The sequence below is a fragment of the Equus caballus genome, chromosome 8 (assembly GCF_041296265.1).
Source record: "Equus caballus isolate H_3958 breed thoroughbred chromosome 8, TB-T2T, whole genome shotgun sequence".
Lineage (NCBI taxonomy): Eukaryota > Metazoa > Chordata > Mammalia > Perissodactyla > Equidae > Equus > Equus caballus.
This window is the reverse complement of record NC_091691.1, coordinates 76,989,548-77,003,094: the sequence shown is the minus strand read 5'-3', so window position 1 is coordinate 77,003,094 and position 13,547 is coordinate 76,989,548. Positions and strand designations below refer to the sequence as shown.

The following is a 13,547-nucleotide window of genomic DNA, read 5'->3' as shown; positions in this document are numbered from 1 at the left end:
CATATGAATTTTGAAGGGACCCAAACATTCAGTCCATAGCACCCTGTGAACAAGCAGTGGTTTCGTTCTCATGAGCAGACCTGAATCTGTCTTCCGTGAGCACCCTTTGTTAGTTTCCTTCAGAGGGGAGACTTTGATTTGCTTTTCATATTTTCAACCATTGAGGAAGGGTTCCTGTAACTTGAGCTTCAGATAAACTTTAAAAAATGTTTAAAAGGGAAACTGACTTTTGAAGGTTACTGTGTAGGTGACTGGCCAGGAAAAGTGGACATTTTAGAGAGACTTTTTTCCCTTAAATGATATTAGCAAGGCTGGAAGCAATAGAAATCAATCAACAAGGATCCCTCAGGCCTTCTACTCGACCGACTATTTTGGAAGAACCACAGATACGTAATACACAACCCTTCATCAAAAGAAGCTTATAATGTAGATGGGTAGAGAAGATAGATATGCAAAACAATGAATGGAAAAGACTATGAAGTGAATTGCTACAAATCATTTTTGGAAGATGGGGATATAAATTATACATACATGAATGCTTATGTTTTAAATGGCAGTGTGCTCAAATGCATAATCCCGACAATTAGAGAAACTAATTTCTGAAGTACAGGTTCGAGCTGGTCCTTAAAAGAGGTCAAGATTATGTGTTCTGCAAAAGGTTGTGTCAAAATGTAGATTTAAAAAAATTTATTGCTCTGTTTTATTTCTAACGACCTAACCTGGAGTTAAATGGAGAGGAATCCTTTTTTTGTTTTAAAGATTTTAAAGTCACCTGAGAAATATTTCACCTCTGGTTTCACCAGCGTGGCCACCCGTATTTAAGCTCTTGGGTGGGGATAAATGGTCTCCAGTTCACTTATTTTCCGGATATGAATGGTAGCTGTTCCCACGTATTGGCCAAGTGAAATTTCCTGAGGCTTAGTTCTGAGCTCACCTTTATCTGGTTCAGAAACTTCCAGTAGCTTCCTATGGCATGAAATCCTCTGTCCTTCGCATGGTGTTTGGGGTCCTCCATCATCTGCTATGGTCCTCCAACTTGATTTCCTACTACCTTCCTTTCTACATCAAACCCACAGCCAGCCTTACAGCCGGTCCCCGTCACTCACAAAGGCAGCTGTGTCCCCTGCGTGAGGGCCTCCTCCTGGTACACCTGTTCCTTGTCTGCACGTTCAAATCTTGCATGTCATTCAAAGCTTTGCTCAAATGTCACTACTTCCATGAAGACTTCTCTTACCTTCCAGCTAATAGAATCCCTGACACCCCCCCAAGTTTCTGTGGCACCCAACCCTCACTGCTTTTGTGGCCCTTGGTACTTACTCCTGTGGTGTTGGTTTCTCTGGAAGTTTTTCTCTGCCCAGCGTGAGAGAGGGCAGGATGCCCAGGCCCTTTTCATCATGGTTTCCCTGCACCTGACATCACCTGTGCTTTCCACACAAGAGGCCTTAACCAGTCTGAGCAAGGTGCCTCATAAAGCAGAACTGGCAGCCTTTACTTACTTCCCTGTGCTTCGTTACTCGGTCCTTCAGCTCTACTGAGTGAAAACCTGGGTTGCTTTGTTGCTACTCTTACATGTTTGTTTGGTGTTTTTGCTGACATCTGCCTAGGTGATGGACACATGCAGACAAGCATAATGTGATTCTTTTCACATTCTGCTTTACAACAGGGTCTCCAAGATGTAGTTTTATCCAAGGGAGAGTTCACCAGGGCAGCTGGTGGCACAAACAGGCAATCGTTTGCAAACATCAAAATCCTGCCTGGCTGTAGCTTAAGGAAGGTGCTCGCAGGATGCTGGGAGCAAGCTGAAATACCAGGGTGTGTTCCTGGCCCCAAGATGTCATGGTGTTGGGTAACGTCGAGGCCTGGTTGTTGTATTGTCCACAGCTGTCAGACACACTGCAAGTTCCAGATGTGCTATCATTGTGAATCTCTTGCACGATTTTCTGTAGAGTGCTGTTACTCTGAGTCAGTCTGATTTGGGGATGTTGGGAGAGTAATCTCCTGTTTTGGTTATCTGTTGCTGCATACAAACCACCCCAACATTTAATGGGGTCGAGACAACAGTCTGTTTCCATCTCTCGTGTTTCTGTGGGTTAACCAGTCCCATGCGTCCCTGTTGCCAGCTCGTCTGGTCTCATGGCTTCGACCTCCACCTGTCAAGGTTAGGGCTCTAGGCTCATTTCTTAAGCCTTTGCTCACTTCCTGAGCTCTGGACATAAATATCCAACTGACTGCTGGCATAGTCAGTGGGATTTCCCCCATCTTGGCATTTCCACAAGGGAGTTCTGTATCTTTGGCCCGAATGCAAGAATTATATAATTTCTCTTTAGGTCTCTGGTGCCAGTATAGCATGTGGCACACATAGTAGATTCTGAGTAATACCTGATGAATTAATAAGTAAATGAATGCTTCTCAAAGCCATCAGTAGGAGAGTGGATAAATAATAGTACACACACACACACACACACACTGGAATACTAAAATGAGTGAACCAGATCTACATGTTATATCAACAAGGATAAATAGCAATGGTGAGTGGAAAAAAGAAAATTATGAAATATGTAATATGCTACCATTTATCTAAAGTATGCAATCAAACAATATTGTGTATTTATGGACATATATTTATGTAGTCATGGTACACAAACATGGATGTGAGGAAGTCACTCCACTGTCTAGATAATGGCTATCCTTTGGGGTAGAGGGAGAGCAATTCCATGGAGAAGGAATCCTCAATAGCAACTTTAAATTTGTTTTAAAAATCTAAGGTGACGAGGAGTGGGCTATAAAACACGTTACAACTCTGTGTTGGGGATATGGATGTCGCTGTAACTCCTCTGTACTTAAAAAAAAAAAAAGTCTGCAACATTTTATGTTATTTATTATTTTTTCGGTGAGGAAGATTGGCCCTGAGCTAACATCTGTGCCAGTCTTCCTCTATTTTGTATGTGGGACACCGCCAAAACATGGCTTGATAAGTGGTGTGTAGGTCCATGCCCAGGATCTGAACCTGCGAGCCCCAGGCTGCCAAAGCAGAGTATGTGTACTTAATTGCTATGCTGTCAGCCTGGCCCCAATATTTTATTCTTCTAAAAAAGAAATGGCAGTGATGTACCAGAGTTCATAGGAAGTAAATTCAGTGGACCTCACTGAGAAGTTAAGTAGGGACTTGATGAGGGTCACACTTCTGTGCCAGAGATAAGGACCCTGATGACATGGCTCCCACCCACAGATCTTTCCACTCCACCATGTCATCCCATTATACTCAGATCTAGAATGTTTTGTAAAATTATCATTTTGCAGCCACATTGATTTCGGCTGCTTATTGCGTGTGTTAGTCAAGCTCTGTCCCAGGCACAAGGTAGCCAGATAACATTTAGGACCTGGCTTGTTATGTCAGTGTTTTGACATCTATTTAAGGAGCATCTCCGTTAGCATCCCTGTAGTACTGGTGGGCCTCTCATGAGATTGCTTAATAGATATTCACAACATGGGCACTATATATGATCCCAGAGGGCTGAGGAGGGATGGTCAAGCATTGGGAAGTGCTGGTCTGCTTGACTCAGTGCCTCCCAGGACTAGGAACCATGACTTAATTGTCCATGCCTCTGTCCTGGCACCTGCCACACTGTGCTTAAATATTTATTTGAATTAATGGATCCAAGAATGTTTTATTAATGTGGCATTGTTAATCAGGATGAGGATGAGACCTTCTCCCTGTATGCTGAGAGTAAAATATGATTTATTAGATTTAAAAAAGTAATAACAGAGCCTGGAAAGAAACTTCCCACCTGGAAAGAGTTTCCTGGAAGCAACTGTGAGGTTCCTTTGTAGGAGATCTTGAAGTTCTGACTTGAAATCCATGTGCTTGAGTAGTGCTGGCTGGTTTCCTCAGCTTAGCCAGGGCGGGTAGCCACTGCCCCTTTCTGTGCACCATTAGGCGCACGCGGCATGTGGCTCACAGGGCTCCCCTCCTCTTCCCCACTTCCACTGTGATGGGAAGCCCTTCACTGTCAGCTCAAACACTGCAGCATCCCAAAGAGTTCCAGCAAGTAAAAAGGACCACGTTCCCAAAGAAAGGCAACCAGACTATTTCTGGGCACATTGCAGTTGGTGGGCTGGGTCTGGGTCGGGTGGATGGTAAGATAATTGTGTCCTCTCTCCTTGCCCATCTCACATCTACTGTGTTAACTGTTACGGTGATCAAAGCTGAAATGGGCAATACAGCTTCTCAGAAATGAACTTAAAACAAGGCAGGTTTCTATCTTATTGTGAGCGGTTGCCCTTCCCTGGGGGCAACAGTTTCGTCATGAACAGCCTGCACATGTTAAATGATCTTTGTGCACTTTTACGGCTGATTACATCACCGTATAACTTAAAGTTTTAAGCAGTCTGATTATCTCAATTTCCTATTATGTGTAATTTCAAGAAGGCGGTGATAGGTGAATGGCTGCTGTCCTATGGGAAAGTAACTGGATGAAATATTCTGAGTTTAGCCTGGGAGTGGAGATGGGCCTGGTTATTAGCTAATCATTACTCTAGATGTTCCAGATTTAGATTAGAGTTTATGAAAGTCTAAAGACTATATGATGTGTGAATGCTTTTTTTGTTATGCTTTCGGTTCCCTAATTAAACTAATGTGCCAAGCTGCCACTGATCACTCAAGATGAATTTCCTAGACAGAATGAGCAGGAACGGCTGGGAGAACCATTGATGGGTATTCTTTACATGCAGGGGTAACTTGGGCAGTTCAAGTTTCTGAACTGGGAGGTGGGGGGAAATGGACTGGAATTCCTAACTTGAAGTTAGAAGACCTGGTTCCAAGAGTCCTGGTTCCTGACTCAGCCGGTTCATGGGAAAAGTCGGCAGAATCACCTAAACTCGCTGAGCCCTCACCCCTCCTCTGCCCCTTTATTTTGCCAGAGATGGAATAATCCCTACCCTACTTACTTCTCAGAAGAATTCTAAGGTTTGAACTAGAAAACACGTTAAAGTCATCCAGACTATAAACCAGTTCTGTTGTTGTCACCGTCACAGTAAGCATCAAGATTCTCTGGCAGTATAGATTTGGTCACAAGTTGCCAGGAGGTAGGAGTGTAAAGAACTTTGGAAGTCTCCAGCACAGCAAACAGCTTCTGGGTGAGTAATGAGTTCCCCAGCTCTGAGGGTATTTAACTCCAAACTGGGTAATCATCTTCCTGCCGGCTACTCAGGAGAAGGGATTTGAACATTGAGTAGACAGTTCCTTTCCAGGTTCTCTCCACTCTCAGATGAAGTGGTTTAGATTCCCTGTGAACATGTTTTTGTGTCTACCAATCCACTGTGAGGGATCGAAAACAGAACAGAAGGAACAATAAAAATGCTTAAAGCAGAGACTTTAAAAAAAACTGAATATAACCCAGAAAGAGAAAGCTAAGTGAGGACAAATATTCGACTCTGTCAGAATTGACACTTGATTCATCCTGAATAAAGGACTCAAAGCAACAGATCTTCTGTCGTTTCCCTCCCCTCATTTTACAGATGAGAAAATTGAGGCTCAAGTGGAAGATGTGCCACTGCTAAGTGCTAGCTAGCAGGTGTCAGCCATTGTGCTACAAACTCTCAATATGTCATGGAATTCGCCCATCTACTCTATGAGAGGGAGCCAATGATAAACTGGGGCCCAGGGAGGTTATGTAACTGGCCCAAGTCACACAGCTACCAAGTGGCAGGCAATCTGGCTCCAGAGTGAGTTTTATTGTGACACTTCCGTGGCAGTTGTTCAGGGAAATGACAAAAATCGTATTGTGTCATTCACTTTTAATTGCACATCTCCCTCATAGTGGACTGGATTGGTGTGCCTCAGGATGAATAACTTTGAGATTCCTAGTGGTCTTGGGGATCAGGACGGTGACTCCCACTAAGGGATGTACCTCCCCCTACCCCCAGAACTGAGCTCCTGTATAGCCATGCACCACATGATGATGTTTCAGTCAACGATGGACTGCATATAAGATTAGTATCATATAGCCTAAGTGTGTAGTAGGCTATACCATCTAGGTTTGTGTAAGTACACACTATAATGTTCACACAATGATGAAATCACCTAACAACTCATTTCTCAGAAAGTATCCCCATCATTAAGCAATGCATGACTGTGTTTGCAGAATGCCTGGCCAGATGTAGGAAAACCCTCTGAGGCTGTGAATTAAAGTGAAGTCAATGTCCCCAAAAAGGACTGAATTCTCTGCTTTGCCTTGGCATCCTCAGCGCTCTGTCCACATGTCACACGCAACCTGCTTGCCCAAACTGGCTTTTTCTTCCTCAAGTCTGAAAATCTATTGTGTAGGGGTGATAGGTTCAAGTTCTTAGCTAAAGTGAAATGAACGTCAGTGACTAACGGGCTCAGCTGTTAGGAGGCGCAGAAGTTGGAGAGGGTATGTGTGTGTGAAATTTAAGTCCTAATCCTACAGTTACCATCAGGCCAGACATTCCCTTGAGGTAGGAAGGACTGGGGCTCAGAGTAAGTTCTGTGTGATGTCAGCATTTTTCACCTATCTGCTCACAGTCCTCGCTTTAAGCATAGTAAAGAGTGAAGCTCTTGGTCTGAGTTGGTTTCAGTTTTCAAGAATGCATTTTAAATGCAGGTAGCCCCTAATATCAATAGATTGTTATAAAAAAATTCTTTGATGGAGTATTTGGAGTTTTAGGATGCAGTTTTCCCCTAGAAATAATCTTTTTGTGGGTGGCTGTTTCTAGGTCAACCTGTTCGGTCCATAATATGATTGAACTATAATATTCGCAGCGCGAGGCTGAGTGAGGCCTGGGTCTTGGAGTCCGTGAACACTGGGGTAGAGGGTATGGTTCAGAGGTGACTGTGAATTCTGGCGTTTGCCTACCTCCTCTTTATATTTGACCCTCTTTTCAAACCTCCTCCAGCCCTTGGTGCCTTTATGAGCGCTCAGTGCCATCACACTTGAGGGTGCCTTGACCATGGTAAAAAGACATCTCCTCTGAGCACCCGCTCTCAACTGTTTTTCTCCAAATGCCACTGGACTGATTTGTTGGAAGGGTGAGAATCACCAGTGTACCATGTTCCTCTTAGAGGTATATTTGCATTTTTAGAAAAGCATACTGTTAGACCAAATGAATCCCTTGGTAAAATTTCAAGCTGGATAACCAAGAATTTGGGAAATGTGAAATAAGAGCTAATGGAGCAAAAAAGGGCCACTAGACTAGCCTCAAACCCTCCTCCCTTCCACTGTTGCTTCTTCGTATTCAATTGTGAATTTCTGGATTCCAGGTTTTATTTTCTGACAAAGCTTACATGACAGAGGGAGGATAGAGAAGGTTATGTGTGTGAATCAGAATATTAAATGTTATCTGTGCTGAGAAAAACTGCCCAGAGATAAGACTCTTTTTTTTTGCATATGAATCTTTCTGTTCCAGGACACCTGATTTGTTTACTTGGTCAAAAACCAAACCCCAAAACTGCCCCAGAATATGGTCACTCTTTGTTTTGGAGAGAGCTTTTTAATGTTATTACAGTGCAGGGATTGTACACCTTCACAATGAGGACTTTTTTCTCATGTTTTTTTCCCCCCTTTCCCACCACCTTTACAGTCATTGATGGGTGAATCACCTGTGTGTTGAGTATGAGAATCAGCTGGCAGCATCCTGAGCCATCAGTTAGCTCCTGTTGGATGTTGGCAAGTTGTTTAAAAATAGCAGGTCTTTGTTTTCCTAAGGGTTGAGGATCCTCACATTTGGAAGAATGGACCTGAGGGTCCCTTAGGCTCTGGGAATAGGTTGTCTTCTCCCAGCACTGCCAGCCAATCCCTGATGACTGTAGGTTAGGATAATTTATCCTGAGGGCTGCTGGCCCCAGTGGAGGGAAGCACTGAAGAGGCTGCTGGCTTTGTCAGCCTGTTAGAAGGTAGAGGAGGAGGAAGGGAATGCTGGCAAAGCCACTTGAGAAAGCAGAGCAGATGCTTTCTTGGAAGACATGTCTGAGTCTCAGGTGACTCATAACTGTCTTCCAAGTTTAGCTTGCTACTAGCTCATGAAAATAGTTTTCTTAGCTCCCACCTCCTGGTCATTTTTAGGTTTAATGATCAGATTCAGTGTTTTAAAGAAACACCCAACTTGAGAATGTAGGCCCTTGGACTGAGTGGGATGGGCAGACAAGTGACTCAGATGACCAACGACCCCTCATATACTCTCCTCCCTGCTGCAAGGACACCTCATTACACTTAGTGGCATGGCTTTGCCCCCATGCCTGTTGTGACCTTCTCTTAGCATGGGAACATGGTTCATCCTTGCATCTTACACAGTGCTTTGCACATAGCAAATGTTCCGTAAGTAGTTATTGTTTGGCACCGTTCTAACGAGGATTTTGATAAGGCAGTCTTTTTCAGTTTGTCCCTCTTCCCATTGTCTTGTTCTACTGCTTATGGCACATAGAGGTCTGCTGGCCTCTCGTCAGACCATAACTCTTGGGGGCAGTTGTGGAGAAAGTCACTGTTGGTTTCCACCATATGCTTTGTAAAAATGTCTACTTTGGAGTAATAGGTGCTTCGAGAGTCTTGGAAGGACAGGTGGAGAAATGAGTGTAGAAGTTAGGAGAGGCTCTCTGGCAGGTTTGCTCAGATGAAGGTAGATGCCTTGATGGGCTGTCCTGGAGGTGAGGGTGTTATCTCTTCCCTCCTCCTTCACATATTTCCTCCTTGAGCCTAGTTGCAGACCTTTTGAGAAAGGGCAGTGTCTTCAATCTTTTGGGCTACTATAACAGAATATCATGGACTGGGTGGCTTAAACAACAAACATTCATTTCTCACAGTTCTAGGGGCTGGGAAGTCCCAGATTAAGGCACCAGCAGATTTGATGTCTGGTGAGGACCTGTTTCATGGTTGGCAGTCTTCTTGCAGTGGCCTTACATGGTGGAAGGGCCAAGGGAGGTCTCTGGAGTCTCCTATAAGGGCACTGATCTTGTTCATGTGGGCTCCACCCTCCTGATTTAATCACCTCCCAAAGGTCCTACCTTCAAATACCATCTAATTGGGTGTTAGAACTTAACAAGTGAATTTGGTGGGGGGACACAAACATCCAGTCTATTGTAGGTGGTTAAATGGGGGTAATCTGGTTGACTGATATCAAACCACTGTAGAATCAGGCTGCTCCCAAGGGCTTGCTGAGACACTCCCCAGTTCCCTCACCCTCTATCTGCCTAGTGTAGACTCACCCAGGCAGAATTGAGGGCAGCCATTCCTTTGGAGACTCCCTGGTTGGACTGTAGCCTAGGGGTGAAATACCAGATGCTTTGCCCCACACTTAGTCAGATTCCACTGGTGCAGAGGCTCGTGCCTGTTCCATACCTTCTCTCAATGCCAGCTCCTTTGAGGCCTGGATTCTCCAGGGACCTGGGAGAGTAGGAAATGGCTGTACAGAAGATGTGGCAGCCATTCACGCAATCATCCATTCATGATCTTCAGTGTCAGTGAGACTAGAACGTATTTAAAAGTGAGTGAGATTTCTCTATCCCAGGGCTAGAGAGAGGGCTATGCCCAGAGGGAAGGAAATGAAGAGGGCTTTCATTAGGCAGAGCTTCTAGCTTGTAAGTGGAGGAAGGAAGACAGTGATTGGTCCGCGGGGACCCACAGGTGGATTCTGTTACCCCCACCTTCTCAAACCTGGGGGGTATGTGGCAATATCTGTGGGGGAAAAGAAGCCACAGGTGAAGTGTGGCACATTTTCCTAGAATGTGAATTTTATTGAAAGATTTTGGGAAAAGCTGAAATAATATAGACACACATGTGAAGAGGTTGTACAACAGAATGCAAAATTCACTAACTTCTTTAGTAAATATTTTGTTGGAATAAAACACCTATTCAGAAAAATACATAAATCATAAGGCTACAACTTGATGTGCTATCACATTTTGAACCCACCCCTGTGACCAGCCCCTGAACAAGACTCAGAACTTACCAGAACCCCAGAAACTTCCTTGGTGAACCCTGGCAGTTGCTGTACTCTTTCCAAGAGTAACTGTATCTTGACTTCTAACACCACTGCTTACCTCTGCCTGTTTTTGAAGCTGGTATAAATGGAATAATTTAGTGTGTATCTGTATTCTTTCACTCTACATTATATTTGGAATTTATCCTTGTTGCATATGGTTGTAGTTTCTTTATTATCATTGCTGTATGGTATACTACAGTGAAAATATCCTGGAATTTATTTGCCCATTCTAATATTGATGGATATTTGGGTTATTTCCAATTGTAGGCACTCGAAAAATGCTGCAGAATAGTCTTGGACCTGTCTTGGTAAATGTATGTATGCATTTCTGTTGAGTACTTATCTGGGCGTGGAATTGCTGTGTCATAGGGGATATTGTGTTCAGCCGTGGATACTGCCAAATAGTTTTCCAAAGTGGTTGTACCTGTTTACACTTCCAGGAACAGTGTATGAAAACTCGGATTGTCTCACATCTTTGCCAATGCTTGCTTTTGTCTTTTTTGTTTCAGCTATTCTAGTGAGTATATATCATGGTGGCATATAGTGGTATCTTGTGTTTTTAGTTTGCATTTCCCTGATGACTAAAGTTGATCACTCTTTCAGATTCTCATGCACTATCAAGTGAAACGTGCCCATCAGAACTCTAGTGGGTGAACAGTATGAATCTACCCTCTCCTGCCCTCCGGGGACTTAGGTAGAACAGTTCACCTTAAAACCCGCCAAAATGTGCTTTCACACTTTTGTCAATATGGTGTAATAAGACTGAATGGCATGTGATGGTGTGCCCAGCCTGATGCAAAGGGACCTAGGTGGAAGTCTGCTTCCCAAGGTGCTCAGGGACCTGGAGCTTACTTGTCAGAAGCTATCGAGGGCTCATTCGTGCCTTTCATCTGTAGGACCTCCTCCAGTAGGGTATGCACTTAAACAAGAATTGGATACTTACTTGGAAACTCTGGTATAAGCCCTGACCTTGAGGAGATGGGTTGACTTAGGGTAAAGGGAGTATTCCCACTTTCCCTAGAATTCATTACTGGCCTGGCTCCTATGTTGTAATCTTGCTTCCTTGACTGCCCCGCCTCCCCAAGTCCAGGCGTGCTGCTTTGTGAGCTAACCTGTGTGTTTCTTTTCCTCTTCGTTTCAGGTTTTTGGTGATAATGGGAATTTCTGGTTCACGGAGAGTGTTGACTAGAGGCCAGCAGATGTATTATTTATTGTAGCATGTAGGGACCAGCAAAGTGGCTGGAAGAGGAAACTTATAGTAGGAACATAGAGCCTTGGTGTGAAGAGGGTGTCTTGTTCCCAGGTCACAGAGCAAGTGAGAAGCAGAGAGGGCTCCTGGCTCCTGTTGAATTGCTCTTCTCTCTGTGCCTTTGTTTCCCAAAGTGTGTTTCATGGAACAGGAATACCTCTCCAGAAGTTGTGTTCCTTTAAAATATAAAGCTCCTTAGTCAGATATAATTGAGAAATTCTGATTAAGCAGACTTTTTAAATGCAGAACCTTTCGGAACCTTGAATGTGCAGATGAACATTATGAACCTATAAGAAATAAATGGACCATGCGGCATTCCTGAAGTGTGTTTGACCACTGAATCTTTGACCTAATTTTCTTGTCTTGATCACCTGTTAGCACATGACAGGCATGAGGTAAGTGGCTGGATCTAGGGCCACTTTGAGTTTATAGTCTCATTTCTCTTAGAGAAGGATTTCTTAGTTGTAATCAGGCATGCAGTAAAGTAGCAAGCATCTGTGGTTTCTAGAACCCTGCTTATACTCCAAGCAGTGGTGTGCTCCACAACCTGAACACGTAGACCAGTAGTTCCCAGACTTTGGATTTCATGAGCTAGTAAAAACAAAAAGAAAGTCTGATGACAAGTCACTGATGTAGGTTTTCAGCTTTTTTTGACCCTAAACAAAAAACCCTAACTGCAATTTACATCCCCATTTTTTTCTTAAAAGAGAAGACATTTTTCAAGGACATAATCTCAGCATAAAGAGTAGTCCCTCGCATATAAAGACAGTTGGCATCCTTATAGAAATCAAAAGGGAATATATTTAAAGAATATTTGTAATGAAGAAAAATATCCAAAATTTTATTTTATGCTATTATCTTGTTTGGTTTGGTTTTAAATACAAATTTGTTAGTTTGGATTTCTTTATTTGTAGTGTAACACAGAGCAAAGCATGAGTGTCCTGTCTAGTTTTATCACAATCATTGTCAAACTTGTTTAATGTTACTTCACTCAATTGGGAATATTCTGGAAGAACTCTGAGAACCAAACTAGAGTAACTTCTGTTTGTTTTATTGGCCTTTTCTTAAAGGAGCTGGAAGGTAGCAGAGGCAATGGTTTAGATGTCTGGCTGTTGAAGACTGTGAATAGAGCTAGCCAGTCACTCCTGCCCAGGGCCAGTTTATACGAGAAGGGTGCCATGGCCTAGAACGCATCAGTTCATGGCCAACTTTTGGAAGTGTCTTATCTAGACCAACTACTGAATCGCCTTTGTCATTCCTAGGAATACGACAAGACTGTGGCTGTATTATAACAGGGACAGAAAGGGCAGGAATGGATGCCTGGTGTGTCCTGATGAGTTCAGAGTTCTGAGGAGCTTGGGAGGCATTACTGCAGATGTGTATGCACCTAGTGCTTTCCTTTCCGCTGGACTGGTGTACAGAGTTGGCCACAGGATGCCATAGAACCAGAGTATGTGCTGGTTTGGGTCACTCGTACCCATGCCTTTTCCTTAGGGCAGAAGGCTGTTAACGCCCAAGTGAATAGATCCCTGAACTAGCTCATTGGAATCTTGACCCCAGTTGACCAATTCTGAACAAAAAGGAGGTGACCATTAGCTAGTACACTATTGCTAGGAATTAATATACTTTTTTCCTCCACTTTTTCTCTTTTTTCCTTTTCTCCCATTTTGTCAGTCCTTTCCCTCCTTCCTCTTTTTGCCTCCATCCCACGGCGGCAAGTCATACCTCTCCAATAGAGGGAACATAGTATGACAGTCCATTGCTGCCGCTTCAAGTGCGTAAGCTCACGACTGGCTCACTTTCCATTCAGTTGGCACAGCCAGGGGAAGGATCTTGAATTCATGCTTAGCATTTCCCCTCAGCAGTGAATGAGCTCTGCCTCTGCTAAAGACTTCTCTTTGACACACCTTTTGCAATTAAAAAAAATGAAAAAGAAAGAAACAGGCTGCCAACGCTTCCTTCTTGTTGCCCTCACAGCTGTGGCTTCATTTGAGGCTATTTTTCAAGTAATGAGATCATCCAGGAGATGTCAGTGGAGGGTTAACAGGAGTTATCCTGGAGACACTCTTGGATTCAGATTGCAATTTGCAGTAGGAGTTGCTGAGCTGGAGTCCAACCCTTCTCATCATTCTGCAGCGTGGCATGCCCTGGCCTGATGTACGTTTATGGTAGAGCTTCACATTGCCACCGATGTTTATCTTTGGAAACGGGGTGGTGGTGACAGGAAGGAGTGCTGGGAGCCAGAAGTCATTGGCCCAGGTTTCTGGCTGCATACTCACAATAGGGACAAAAGCTTGTCTCTCCT

The 13,547-nt window shown here is 43.8% G+C and overlaps 1 protein-coding gene across 3 annotated transcripts in view; it reads left to right on the top strand.

Annotated features, from left to right (window-relative positions):
• MYO5B (myosin VB) overlaps positions 1-13,547 on the top strand; it is a 348,428-nt gene that overhangs the window by 107,856 nt on the left and 227,025 nt on the right. The gene's annotated exons all lie outside the window — the stretch shown is intronic.